Source organism: Indicator indicator, chromosome 33, assembly GCF_027791375.1.
Source record: "Indicator indicator isolate 239-I01 chromosome 33, UM_Iind_1.1, whole genome shotgun sequence".
Taxonomy (NCBI): Eukaryota; Metazoa; Chordata; class Aves; order Piciformes; family Indicatoridae; genus Indicator; species Indicator indicator.
In genome coordinates this window covers 8354096-8368979 of record NC_072042.1, presented here as the reverse complement: position 1 = coordinate 8368979, position 14884 = coordinate 8354096, and positions in this window count along the sequence as shown.

Here is a 14884-nt window from a genome sequence, read left to right as displayed (position 1 = left end):
GTGAGAGTGCTGGAGGCCCTGGAGCAGAGCCCAGGGAGGTTGTGGAGTCTATCCCCAAAGAGCTTCCAACCCCCCCGGTCACTGTGATCCTGCGCAAGCTGCTGTGGGTCCCCTACTGGAGCAGGGGAGTGGACTGGATGATCTGCAGAGATCCTTTCCTGCCCCCACCATGCTGGGATTCTGTGATCCCACCTATCCCTGAGGAGCAGGGCAGTTCCAGCATTGCTGGATGGAAGGGAAGCGGCTCCATGGAAAGCTGGGTGGATGATGTGCAGCCCTGCAGACCTCAGCCATGGCTGAGGAGACCTTGTGATGGTTCCTGAGGGCAGGTCAAGAAGAACAGAAAAGAGCCTGGGAAGGTTTTACCCTGTCAGGAGGAACATCTGACCTCTCTTCAGCTAACAGCTGCTCCTTGTGTGCTGGGGAAGCAGAACTGAAAGGAGCTCAAAGTATCAGAGAAAGTTTTCTTTGCAGTCACTTTTGTGCTCTTTTCCAACCAGCTGGTGAGAGGGACCCAGGCAGCTGCTCCTGGAGGAAGAACACACCTGGGCAAATGCCAGGGAGCATGGAGGGAAACTCTGGCCCCGTTAGAAACTCTGCCTTCCTCTTCAGTAGAGCAGGGGTTTGCCCTCAGCCTGTTGGGTTCTATCTCAACAGAAGGGATTTCCTTTTTCTGTGGGACCCATTTCACTTTCAGGATACCTCTCCTGTTGTGCTGCAGGCATTAACACCAGGGCTTACAGGGCCCCACAGGCTGAGGAGATGAATCACTTGGGCTCTTGCTTTTCTGCTGTTCCTCACTGCTGCCTCAAGCTGTTTCTCTCCTGTTCTCTCTGCTCTCCTTCCTCTGGCAGGTGTCTTCCCTGCAGGTAGGTCCCCATGGTCTGAGCAGCCTCATCTCTCCCAGGGGTGGCTGTTGCTGTTCCCCTAGGCTTTGCCAACTGTTGCATCATGGTTCACAGAATCTCAGAATGCACTGGGTTGGAAGGGACACTCAAAGGGCATCTTGTCCAACCCCCTGCAGGCAGCAGGGATACCTCCAACCAGAGCAGGCTGCCCAGGGACACATCCAGGCTGATCTTGAATGTCTCCAGGGATGGAGCCTCCACCACCTCCCTGGGCAGCCTGTTCCAGTGTCTCCCCAGCCTCACTCTGCAGAGCTTCCTCCTGATGTCCAACCTAACTCTGCCCTGCTCCAGTTTCAAATCATTGCCTCTCATCCCACAGCCCCTTCTGAGCAGGTCTCCTGCAGATACTGAAATGCAGCTCTGTGGTCTGGTGGTGGTAAGGCCATGACCCATGGCCCAGTACAAACCCAGACAGGCCTCAAGATGTCAGGACAGGTCCTGTCTCTCCCCTCCTTCCTGCCACAAGAACAGGACAAGGTGGGAAAAGGAACAAAGGGGCCAGGCCCTTGCCCGTCTGGTAACCAAGATGCCAGCTGGGGGCAGAGCAGGAAAGCTTCCCCAGAGACAAGGTCCTGGCCTCTGCCTTTGATGGTCACAGCCTGGCAGAAGGCTTCCCACTGGGTGGCTCCATGTTAGCTTCAGTGCCCATTGGCCCAAGTGACCTCTGGCATTTGTATGTATGCAAGTGGCTGGGGAGCCTGGGGGCTTGCTCAGATCCCCTTGCTCAGATCCCCTTGCTCAGATCTGCCTTGCTCAAGCCTTGCTCACATCTGCTGCAGCCTCTCCTCACTCCAAGCCTTGTCGTCTCCACTGTCCTGCCTTGCTTCCAGTGCCTGCTCCAGGGCCCTGGGACAAAGCCTGAGCCTCCAACTGGATTACAAACCAACAGTTTCTGGAGCCTGTCAGCAGAGAGAGCAAACCAGGGACCCTCTGCAAATTCCCACTCTGATCCTCCTGAGTAAATCCTGGCCTGATCATATCTTCCTAAGGGTTATTGGTTGGCCTTTGGTTTCTCAGTGGGTGAAGCTTTTTGTGTCATAGCTTCTTCCAGTCTCTGAACTCTCTAAATTGTGTCAAAATTGCCACAAGCATCCTGGAAGAATTCAGGACCCAACAGAACCTGTCAATAATGCTATCAGTTTTTGTATATAGTTTTGGGGTGGGGTTTTAGGGAAATAAAAGTAACTAGATTTTATAATTCCTGCCTCGTTAATTTAACTCAAACTAATACAGATCTCCCTGGAGCCTTCTCCACTCCAGGCTGAACAGCCCCAACTCTCCCAGCCTGTCCTCATAGCAGAGGTTCTCCAGCCCTCTGATCGTCTTCATGGCCTTCTCTAGACCTGCTTCTGCTGGAGTCCCACAGCTGGCCCCAGCCCTGCAGGTGAGGTCTCCCCAGAGCAGAGCAGAGGGGCAGGATCCTCTCTCCAGCTCTGGCCACACTGCTTTGGATGCAGCCCAGGCTGCCCTTGGCCTTCTGTGCTGCCAGTGCCCATTGCTGGCTCCTGGCCAGCTTCTCACCCCCAGCGCCCCCAAGGCCTTCTCTGCAGGGCTGCTCTCAACCTCCTCCTCCCCCAGTCTGTACTGACAGTGAGGATTGCCCTGAGCCAGGTACAAGATTTTTACTGCTCTTTTACCTCAGGAGTGTTGTGCCTTCTGTGCAGGTGGTGAGACAACCTTAGCAGTGAGAGCAGATGTCTGACTGGACAAAAGGCATATTCCAATTGTTTAAGAAGTCAAAGGTGTGTAGTGGATTGAGAATCCCCCCCAGCATGATCCTCTGTCCCTTGTAGGCTGTGTGGTGTTTGTGGTAGCCAGTGCAGGGCACTGAGGTGGGCTGGGACCTGTTGCCATGCCCCCAGGCAGCTGTGCTGGGACCTGGGGGGTGCTGGGGCTGCTCTTCCAGGCTCTCCTTGCTGGCAGCTGTGTGCCTTTGCTGTGGAGATGTGTCAGGGTCACTGCTGGTCTCCTCCTCTTCCAGTGTCCCTGTGCCATGCCAGGAAGTTTCTCCAGGGACATTCTCCTGCGATCAGCTCTGTGGGCAAAGCTGCCTCTTGCCTTGCCCAGGGCCAGGAGCTTGCCCCCTGCTGCTGGAGTGCATGGCAGCAGGGCACAGGGGCTGGTGCCTTGGCTCAGACAGCTCAGAATTCTCTGGCAGTGCTGTTTGCTGTCCTGTGGAGGGCTCCTCTTACTTTCCTCTGCCGTGCAAGCAGCTCATGGGCTGAGAAGAGCACCAGCTTGCAGCCCCTCTTTGGAGGAGGGAGTGGTGGTGGCTCTGGTGACAGGGGGTGCGCAGGGACAGCGCTGGGGTGCACTGGCTGTGCCTGCTGGCTGTGTCTGGTGGCTTGTCCTGATAAGGCACAGGGAGGTTGAGCTGTTCCAAGGCTAAGCTCAGACATCGAGGAGTTTTCCATGTCCTCCGCGGGGCACGGGGCATTGCTTGTGACTAAAGGCACGTCCGTGCTGCCGGGGGTGTAGCCAAGCTGAGCACCTCCTTAAGCCGCAGCAATCATCCCCTCGTTGCCTCCCCCAGGGGTCGGACGATCAGCGGTGCTTGAGGGATAACCGAGCTCAGGGGGAGGCTTTGTGAGCAGGAAGTGCTGTGGGATCCGAGTGTCCCAGAGAAGTCAAACCACAGAGATCTCAACTGCTGCAGAATCAGCTCAGCCTTTCTGAGGAGGATTGCAGAAGGAAGAGCAGGGTTGATGTTTCACCTTAGCTTTTGCCCTCAGTCACTTTTGCCCTTAAAAGTTTTTGTTCCAGGCTCTCAGTAAAAAACAGATTGTGAATTCTGTAGCTCTGCAGAAATGGACTTGGGGGTGCTGAGGGTGAGAAGCTGGCCAGGAGCCAGCAATGGGCACTGGCAGCACAGAAGGCCAAGGGCAGCCTGGGCTGCATCCAAAGCAGCTTGGCCAGAGCTGGAGAGAGAGGATCCTGCCCCTCTGCTCTGCTCTGGGGAGACCTCACCTGCAGGGCTGGGGCCAGCTGTGGGACCCCAGCACAAGAGAGACCTGGAGCTGATGGAGAGGAGGCCATGAAAATGATCAGAGGGCTGGAGAACCTCTGCTATGGGGACAGGCTGAGGGAGTTGGGGCTGTTCAGCCCGGAGAAGAGAAGGCTCCACGGAGCCTTAGAGCTGCATTTCAATATCTGCAGGAGACTACAGGAGGGCTGGGGAGGGACTGCTCAGAAGGGGCTGAGGAGGAGAGGCAAGGGTTTGAAACTGGAGCAGGGCAGAGTTAGGTTGGACATCAGGAGGAAGTTCTACAGAGTTAGGCTGGGGAGACACTGGAACAGGCTGCCCAGGGAGGTGGTGGAGGCTCCATCCCTGGAGACATACAAGATCAGACTCAATGTGTCCCTGAGCAACTTGCTGTGGTTGGAGTTGTCCCTGCTGACTGCAAGGGGGTTGGAACTGGATGATCTTCAAGGTCTCTTCCAACCTGATGCAATCTGTGACTCTCTGAATACTTTCCTTTCAGAAATGTAAAATGAAATGGGTTGGGAGGGCCCTCAAAGCTCATCCAGCTCCAACCCCCTGCCATGGGCAGGGACACTTCCCACCAGCCCAGCTTGCTCAAGGCCTCATCCAGCCTGGCCTTGAACACCTCCAGGGAGGGGACAGCCACAGCCTCCCTGGGCAACCTGTGCCAGTCTCTCCCCACCCTCACTGGAAAGAATTTCTTCCTCTTCTCCAGTCTCCATCTCCCCTCTCCCAGCTCAGAGCCATTGTCCTCATCCTGGCACTCCCAGCCCTTGTCCAAAGTCCCTCCCCAGCTCTCCTGGAGCCCTTCAGGTACTGGAAGGCTGCTCTGAGGTCTCCCTGGAGCCTTCTCTTCTTCAGGCTGACCATGTAATGACCATCTGCATCCCAGCATGAATTTTCATCCTACTTCTCAAGGATGCCCTCACTGTTACAGCCCAGGAAGTGCCTGCTGCATGTCTGTACTGCAGGATTAGAGGAGAAAAACGTTCCAGAGCCCAGGCAGGGCATCGTGGGGGGCTGTTGGTGCAGCAGAGTTGCCTGGGCTGTGGTGGGAGCTCTCACACTGCCCACATGAATCTCAGTGCAGGAAGTGGAGGCTGCAAAGCATGAGAGCAGACTGAGACTGAACTGAAAATGATCATCTGGCGATATCTCCTGTGATGATTCCACTTCTGCTGCAGATATGGTGATAGAAGGAGAGGAAATGGCCTGAAATTGTGCCAGGGGAAGTTCAGGTTGGAGGTGAGGAAAAATGTCTTTGCTGCAAGAGTGGTCAGGGATTGGCACAGTCTGCCCAGGGAGGTGATGGAGTCTCCATCCCTGGAGGTGTTCCAGAAACCTGTGGCCATGGCACCTGGGGCCAGGGTTTGGTGGCCAGGGTGGGGTTGGGATGGTGGCTTGGCTGGATGAGCTCAGAAAGCTTCCCCAACCCAAACAATTCCATGACTCCATGATTGCAGCTTTGTTAACCCTGACATTTCACAGAATCACAGGATCAATAAGGTTGGAAAAGACCTCAAGGATCTCCAAGTCCAACCTGTCACCCCAGACCTCATGACTATCTAAACCATGGCACCAAGTGCCACGTCCAATCCCCTCTTGAACACCTCCAGGGATGGTGACTCCACCACCTCCCTGGGCAGCACATTCCAACGGTTAACAACTCTCTCCCTGAAGAACTTTCTCCTCACCTCCAGCCTAAACCTCCCCTGGCACAGCTTGAGACTGTGTCCTCTTGTTCTGGTGCTGCTTGCCTGGGAGAAGAGCCCAACCCCCACCTGGCTACAACCTCCCTTCAGGTAGTTGTAGACAGCAATGAGGTCTGCCCTGAGCCTCCTCTTCTCCAGGCTGAACACCCCCAGCTCCCTCAGCCTCTCCTCACAGGGCTGTGCTCCAGACCCCTCCCCAGCTTTGTTGCCCTTCTCTGGACACCTTCCAGTCTCTCAATGTCCTTCTTAAATGGAGGAGCCCAGAACTGGACACAGCACTCAAGGTGTGGTCTCACCAGTGCTGAGCACAGGGCAGGATGACTTCCCTGCTCCTGCTGGCCACACTATTGCTGATGCAGGCCAGGATGCCATTGGCCTTCTTGGCCACCTGGGCACACTGCTGGCTCATGTTCAGCTGCTGTTACCCAGCACCCCCAGGTCCCTCTGTGCCTGGCTGCTCTCAGCCACTCTGACCCCAGCCTGTAGCTCTGCTTGGGGTTGTTGTGGCCAAAGTGCAGCACCTGGCACTTGGACTTGTTGAATGCCATCCTGTTGGACTCTGCCCATCTGTCCAGCCTGGCAAGGTCCCTCTGCAGAGCCCTTCTACCTTCTAACAGATCAACTCTGGCTCCCAGCTTGGTGTCATCTGCAAATTTACTGATGATGGACTCAATCCCCTCATCCAGATCATCAATAAAGATATTGAACAGGGTGGGGCCCAGCACTGATCCCTGGGGGACACAACTAGTGACAGGCTGCCAGCTGGATGTGGCACCATTCACCACCACTCTCTGGGCCTGGCCCTCCAGCCAGTTCCTAACCCAGTGCAGAGTGCTGCTGTCCAAGCCACAGGCTGACAGCTTGGCCAGGAGTTTGCTGTGGGGGACAGTGTCAAAGGCCTTGCTGAAGTCCACGTAGACTACATCCACAGCCTTTCCCACAGCCACCAGGCAATCAACTGATCATAGCAGGAGGTCAGGTTGCTGAGGAAGGACCTGCCCTTCCTAAATCCATGCTGCCTGGGCCTGATCCCTTGTCCATCCTGCATCAGCTGAGCACAGACCACAGGGACAGCACAGAGACAGCACAGAGACAGCACAGGGACAGCACAGGGAGAGCACAGAGACAGCACAGGGACAGCACAGAGACAGCACAGAGAGAGCAACAGAGACAGCACAGGGACAGCACAGGGACAGCACAGAGACAGCACAGAGACAGCACAGGGACAGCACAGGGACAGCACAGAGACAGCACAGGGACAGCACAGAGACAGCACAGAGACAGCAACAGAGACAGCACAGGGACAGCACAGGGACAGCACAGGGACAGCACAGGGACAGCACAGAGACAGCACAGGGACAGCACAGAGACAGCAACAGGGACAGCACAGGGACAGCACAGAGACAGCACTGGGACAGCACAGAGACAGCACAGGGACAGCACAGGGGCAGCAGAGAGACAGCAACAGAGACAGCACAGGGACAGCACAGGGACAGTACAGGGACAGCACAGGGACAGCACAGAGACAGCAACAGGGACAGCACAGGGACAGCACAGAGACAGCACTGGGACAGCACAGAGACAGCACAGGGACAGCACAGGGGCAGCACAGAGACAGCAACAGAGACAGCACAGGGACAGCACAGGGACAGCACAGAGACAGCACAGAGACAGCACAGGGACAGCACAGAGACAGCACAGAGACAGCACAGGGACAGCACAAGGACAGCACAGAGACAGCACAAAGACAGCAACAGAGACAGCAGAAAGACAGCAACAGGGACAGCACAGAGGCAGCACAGGGACAGCACAGAGACAGCACAGGAACAGCAGAGGGACAGCACAGAGACAGCACAGGGACAGCACAGGGACAGCAACAGAGACAGCACAGGGACAGCACAGGGACAGCACAGAGAGAGCACAGGGACAGCACAGGGACAGCACAAGGACAGCACAGGAACAGCACAGAGACAGCACAGAGACAGCACAGAGACAGCACAGAGATAGCACAGGGACAGCACAGGGACAGCACAGAGACAGCACAGGGACAGCACAGGGACAGCACAAGGACAGCACAGGGACAGCACAGAGACAGCACAGGGACAGCACAGGGACAGCACAGGGACAGCACAGAGACAGCAACAGGAACAGCACAGGGACAGCACAGGGACAGCACAGGGACAGCAACAGGGACAGCAACAGAGACAGCACAGGGACAGCACAGGGATAGCACAGGGACAGCACAGGGACAGCACAGGGACAGCAACAGGGACAGCAACAGAGACAGCACAGAGACAGCACAGGGACAGCACAGAGACAGCACAGGGACAGCACAGGGACAGCACAGCAACAGCACAGAGACAGCACAGAGACAGCAACAGAGACAGCACAGGGACAGCACAGGGACAGCAGAGGGACAGCAGAGGGACAGCACAGAGACAGCACAGAGACAGCACAGGGACAGCACAGGGACAGCAACAGAGACAGCAGAGGGACAGCAGAGGGACAGCACAGAGACAGCACAGGGACAGCACAGGGACAGCACAGAGACAGCACAGGGACAGCACAGAGACAGCACAGGGACAGCACAGGGATAGCACAGAGACAGCACAGGGACAGCACAGGGACAGCACAGGGACAGCAACAGGGACAGCAACAGAGACAGCACAGAGACAGCAACAGGAACAGCACAGGGACAGCACAGGGACAGCACAGGGACAGCACAGGGACAGCAACAGGGACAGCAACAGAGACAGCACAGGGACAGCACAGGGATAGCACAGGGACAGCACAGGGACAGCACAGGGACAGCACAGGAACAGCACAGGGACAGCACAGGGACAGCACAGGGACAGCACAGAGACAGCACAGGGATAGCACAGAGACAGCACAGGGACAGCACAGGGACAGCACAGGGATAGCACAGAGACAGCACAGGGACAGCACAGGGTCAGCACAGGGACAGCACAGGGACAGCACAGAGACAGCACAGGGACAGCACAGGGATAGCACAGGGACAGCACAGGGATAGCACAGAGACAGCACAGGGACAGCACAGAGACAGCACAGGGCAGTGTGGTGGTTTCAAACTGTCTTTTTAATTTTTCCTTGCAAAGTTCAGAAGAGAGAAAGTGAAAGAATGTAAATAAGTCACTATTGGGTGTAAGAAAGCAAAATAACGATTGTTCTAAACACTTCCATTGGATAGATAGAAATGTTTAAGAACTATTACCCAAAACAAAGTAGGCACTCTGCACATTCTGCGTTCAGCAGTGGGGGCAGTTGCTGGGCTGTCTGGCTGCTGTTTCTTCTTCTCTTCTGGCTGAAGATAACACACTGACCTTGGCAGCTAAGTTAACAACTTTCTGCTTAACTAACTCTGCTTCTCTGTCCAGGGGGTCTGGGGGGAAGCTCCTGGGAGAGGGAGGCCCCTTTGGGAGGGTCCCCTTGGGGGGAAGCAAAGGGAGATCGATTGTGCTTTTTCTGTTGATTGTATATATTTGTGAATGTTGTGAATTTTATATTTGTACATATTCATTGCATTTCATTGTAGATTTTAGACTTTGCTTGTAAATACAGCTTTTCATTTGCTTCCAGACTGAGCTAGCCTGGTTATTGTTGGTGGGGGGGAATTTCAGCTCACACCGACACACTTTTTATTTTTGGCGCTCCAACTCGGGGCTCGATTGCTTGTGATTTATTTCTGCTCAGATTAGGAAGCAAAATGAAGCTGTTTTGGATTCTGAGTCATTCTATTTCATCTATTATCAGTGTGATTGTTTACAGATGGGCCATTTCTTGCATGATAGACAAGATTGTGAGATATGTGGCATATAAGTCATTTCTTTGGGTTAAGAACAAGTTACTGAATGTTGGTGAATTCTGTTGTGGTCTTATTGGGCTAAGAAGCTATGGTAACTCAACTATGGATCTGCTAGCAGACACATATGAGTTTGTTACTCCTCTTACAACTACAGAGGGTCTTTGGAACCAGTGGTACCCTAGATATCTTGTGCTAGCCTTAATCTTAATTTTGTTGCTTCTTGGAATAATCATATGGCTGCTGATAACACTGTGTCAAGAAAGACATAAGGCTACTTGCTCTTCCAACTCTGCTGTGAATGTGAAAACCAAGCCAGTAAATTTGGTTGCCACTATCACCAGAAAGTGCAAAGGAGCTGCAGGAGGAGATGCAGATGCTGCAGGAGATGGTGCAGATGGAGATGAGGGTCCTTCTACTCAGGGTCCCTCTGTTAAGAAAGATCCTTCTGGTGAGGAAGAGAAGGTTAGCCTTAAAACTCTGGTAGACCTCTTGAGACCCCACATGGATGATGGAGATGTAGGTCAGGATGTAGACCCTAGTAGATTAGCAACTGCTGGCAGAGCCTCTGAACTCAAGGAAATTCAACGGAGGATTACAACAGGATTATGGGGACAGCGACCTCAGGATGATGATGATGACGATGATGAGGATGACATACAGTCAGCTAATGCACCCAGACAGGAAATTAGACATGTGAGGAAGGATTACATCAGAGGAGATAATGAGCCAGTCCTGTCTTGGCTAGCCAGGTGTTTTGATATGGGAGCCCCAGCATTGGTGGTAGGTGACAAGTCGGCCTCTCAGTTGGGGATGCTCTCAAAGGATACTGGCATAGACAGGCATCTAGGCAAGTGCATTGGTAAAGCTTCTCTGTGGGCACGCCTCCTACTGGCAGTCTCGCTGAGGTACCCCAGCAGAGATGATTTACCATGGAACCCTAAGCCTTGGACCACAATAGCTGAGGGAATCAAGCGTCTGAGAGAGTTTGCTGTGAGAGAAGTAATGTATGGAGATCATAAGACTCTGAATCCTGATGAAATTCCTGTTGGAACAGGCCTTGCCAAAAAGCTCATTAAGCTTGCTCCTCCTAATTATGCTACTATTCTGGCAAGCAGGATTGTGGCAAGAAATTATGGTGGAGCACCTCCTACTGTTGGCCATTTCACTGACCAAATGAGGCAGTTGGAGGATAGTCTTGCACGTACTTCTTTGGTTTCAGCCATTGAAACTCTGTCTGGAGAGATAAAGAATTGCATGAAAGAGCTGAAGGAGGAACTTAAAACCTCCATATCCAACTTGATGAAGGGGGATGATTCTGATTCCTCTTCCTCCAGATGGATACAAGTTTCAGCTGTTAGGAACAGACGTGCTCCAAGAAGGCCATTCCAGAATAGGTCAAACCAAAACAGACAGCAGAGGCAATCACGTGGCAGTATCTGGATAACTCTGCGTGATCAGTTTGGTGAGAACATGAACAGATGGGATGGTCAACCAACTTCTGATCTTTTCAAGAGGTTACGGGAGCTGCAGAGGGGCAGATCCCGAGGTAGCAATACCAGGAGGGTAGCTGTCACTTCCTCAGTTTCCCAGAACAACTCTGATAGCTCCAACAGTGATCCTAATTCTGGTGCTGGACATTGTGCCAGCTGTACATGTGGAGGTAATCCCCACCATTAGGGGTGCCCTGCCTTCCGCCAGGGGGAGGTAAGGGATAATGGAGATAACAGAATCTATTGGGATGTGTACATCCAGTGGCCTGGCACTTCAAAATTTCAGAAGTACAGGGCCTTGGTTGACACAGGAGCTCAGTGCACCATCATACCATCAAATTATCAAGGGGGAGAATCTATAACTATTCAGGGAGTCACTGGTGGATCTCAAGAGTTGTTTAAGATAGAGGTTGACATGAGTTTAACTGGGAAGCAGTGGAAGAAACATACTATTGTAACAGGTCCTAATGCACCTTGTATTTTGGGAATTGATTTTGTGAGAGAAGGGCGTTTTAAAGACCCTAAGGGTTACAAATGGGCTTTTGGAATAGCAACTGTAGAAATTGATGGAGGAAAATTGAAGTTGTCTATTAGACCTGAGCTTTCAGATGAATCTGCAGTTGTGGGACAACATGAGATAGAGGACGTAAAGCTGCCAGTTGCTTCTCAAACTGTGCATCACAGACAATACAGAACCAACCGTGACTCTTTGGTGCCCATTCAAAACTTGATTCGTCAGTTGGAGAGTCAGAAGGCCATCAGCAAAACTCATTCACCTTTCAACAGTCCAATCTGGCCTGTGAGAAAGCAGAATGGAGAGTGGCGTCTGACAGTTGATTTCCGTGCCTTGAATGAAGTAACTCCACCCATGAGTGCAGCTGTACCAGACATGATGGAGCTCCAATATGAGCTGGAATCCAAGCAGGCCAAATGGTATGCTACCATAGACATTGCTAATGCTTTCTTCTCTATTCCCATAGCAGAGGAATGCAGGCCTCAGTTTGCTTTCACCTGGAGAGGCATTCAGTACACATTCAATCGTTTGCCCCAGGGGTGGATTCACAGTTCAACCATCTGCCATGCAGTGATCCATGATGCTTTGGAGAAAGGTGGAGCTCCAGAACACATTCAGTTCATCGATGACATCATCGTCTGGGGTGAGACTGCTGAAGAAGTCTTCCAGAAAGGTAACAAAATCATTGACATTCTCTTGCAAGCTGGTTTGGCTATCAAGCGAGACAAGGTGAAAGGACCTGCCAGAGAAATCCAGTTTCTGGGAGTGCGGTGGCAAGATGGTCGCCGTCACATCCCAATGGATGTGATAAACAGAGTCTCCACCATGGCAAATCCCATCTACAAGAAAGAAACTCTGCGTTTCTTAGGCATAGTGGGATTTTGGAGACTGCACATTCCTGGATACAGTCAGATTGTGAAACCTCTCTATGATGTGACTCGAAAGAGAAACAGTTTCCAATGGGGTCCTGAGCAACAAGCAGCCTTTGACCAGATCAAGCGAGAGGTAGTCCAAGCGATGGGTCTGGGACCTGTCCGAACTGGTCCAGACATTAAGAACATTCTGTACACGGCCTCGAGTGACAATGGTCCAACCTGGTGCTTATGGCAAAGAGCTCCAGGGGAGACACGAGGACGTCCTCTTGGTTTCTGGGGTCGTGGCTACAGAGGCTCAGAGGCAAACTACACTCCAACAGAGAAAGAGATTTTAGCTGCTTATGAAGGAGTGAAAGCTGCTTCTGAAGTGATCGGAACTGAGTCACAACTTCTTCTAGCTCCTAGATTGCCAGTTCTGAATTGGATGTTCAAAGGCAAAGGTTCTTCACCACATCATGCAACAGATGCTACCTGGTCTAAGTGGATGGCTCTGATAACACAGAGAGCTCGAATGGGAAATCTCGAAAGGCCTGGTTTGGTGGAGGTGATCACAAACTGGCCAGAAGGCACAAGCTGTGCAAAACCTCCAGAGGAGAGAGTAACTCGTGCTGAGGAAGCTCCTCCTTACAGTGATCTGTCTGATGATGAAAAGAGATATGCTTTGTTCACAGACGGTTCCTGTCGTCTGGTTGGGAACAAGCGGAGATGGAAATCTGCAGTGTGGAGCCCAACACGCAGAGTTGCAGAAGCGAGAGATGGAGAAGGAGAATCCAGTCACTGTGCAGAGGTAAAAGCTGTCCAGCTAGCTCTTAACATAGCTGAACGTGAGAGATGGCCAAAGCTTTATCTCTACACTGACTCGTGGATGGTAGCCAATGCCTTGTGGGGTTGGCTGAAAGACTGGAAGAAGAATGGCTGGCAGAGGAAAGGAAAGCCAATCTGGGCTGCAGATCTGTGGCAAGACATTGCTGCTCGCATTGAGAGAATCCCAGTGAAAGTGAGACACATCGATGCTCATATTCCTAAGAGCAAAGCTACAGAGGAACAACAACACAACCATCAGGCAGATCTAGCTGCAAGAGTTTCCCAGGTGGACACAAACTCTGATCCTGATCCTGATCTTGACTGGAAACACCGAGGTGAGCTGTTCTTAGCTCGGTGGGCCCATGACTCGTCAGGACATCAAGGCAGAGATGCAACCTACCGATGGGCTCGTGACAGATCCATTGACATTTCCATGGATGCCATCACACAAGTCATCCATGACTGTGACATTTGTGCTGCTATTAAGCAGGCAAAGCGGATCAAGCCCTTGTGGTACGGTGACCGATGGTCCAATTACAAGTATGGTGAAGCCTGGCAGATTGACTACATCACTCTACCTCGTTCTCCATCTGGTAAGCAGTATGTGCTGACTATGGTAGAGGCGAGCACTGGATGGCTGGAAACTTATCCAGTTCCTCATGCAACTGCACGTAACACCATTCTTGGTCTGGAAAGACAAATCCTGTGGAGACACGGAACTCCAGAGAGGATTGAGTCAGACAATGGAACTCATTTCAAGAACAATCTTGTAAAAAACTGGGCCAAAGAGCACGGCATCGAGTGGATATTCCACATTCCCTACTATGCACCAGCTGCAGGGAAGATCGAACGCTACAACGGTTTGCTGAAAACCACTCTCAAAGCCATGGGGGGTGGATCTTTGAAAAACTGGGAGAAACATTTAGCACAAGCAACCTGGTTGGTGAATAGTAGAGGTTCAGTGAATCGAGCTGGACCTGCCCAATCAGATTTCTTGCGAAAGGAAGAAGGTGATAGAGTTCCTGTTATCAGAGAAAAGAATCTGTTAGGCAAAACGGTTTGGGTATTTTCTCCTTCAGGAGAGGCCAAACCTGTCCGAGGGGTGGTTTCTGCTGAAGGTCCTGGTCACACCTATTGGGTGATGCAAGAAAATGGTGAAATTCAGTGTATTCCACAAAGAAATCTAACTTTGGCTGAGAGAGGTTAAATTCAGAGTGTTGCGCAGATACAGCATCGCGCCCAAGAGGAGAGTCCATGAGATCTACGGTGCACGAACCCTGAGAGCCTTGAGTCACCTGAGAGTCCCTGTTCCTTCCTTCGCTCCATCTGCGAGGAAACAAGCTGTTTGCTATTTTTCCTGTGATTTGACTCTTTTGAATCATCTACATCTGAGATAGCCGGAATGGACTATGGTCTTTATTCACCTAGTGTTGTAGGTATTATTTTAGATAAATGATAGTAGCAGCCAATGGAATTGTTTAGAAGGGGTGGACTGTGATGGTTTGAAACTGTCTTTTTAATTTTTCCTTGCAAAGTTCAGAACAGAGAAAGTGAAAGAATGTAAATAAGTCACTATTGGGTGTAAGAAAGCAAAATAACGATTGTTCTAAACACTTCCATTGGATAGATAGAAATGTTTAAGAACTATTACCCAAAACAAAGTAGGCACTCGGCACATTCTGCGTTCGGCAGTGGGGGCAGTTGCTGGGCTGTCTGGCTGCTGTTTCTTCTTCTCTTCTGGCTGAAGATAACACACACTGACCTTGGCAGCTAAG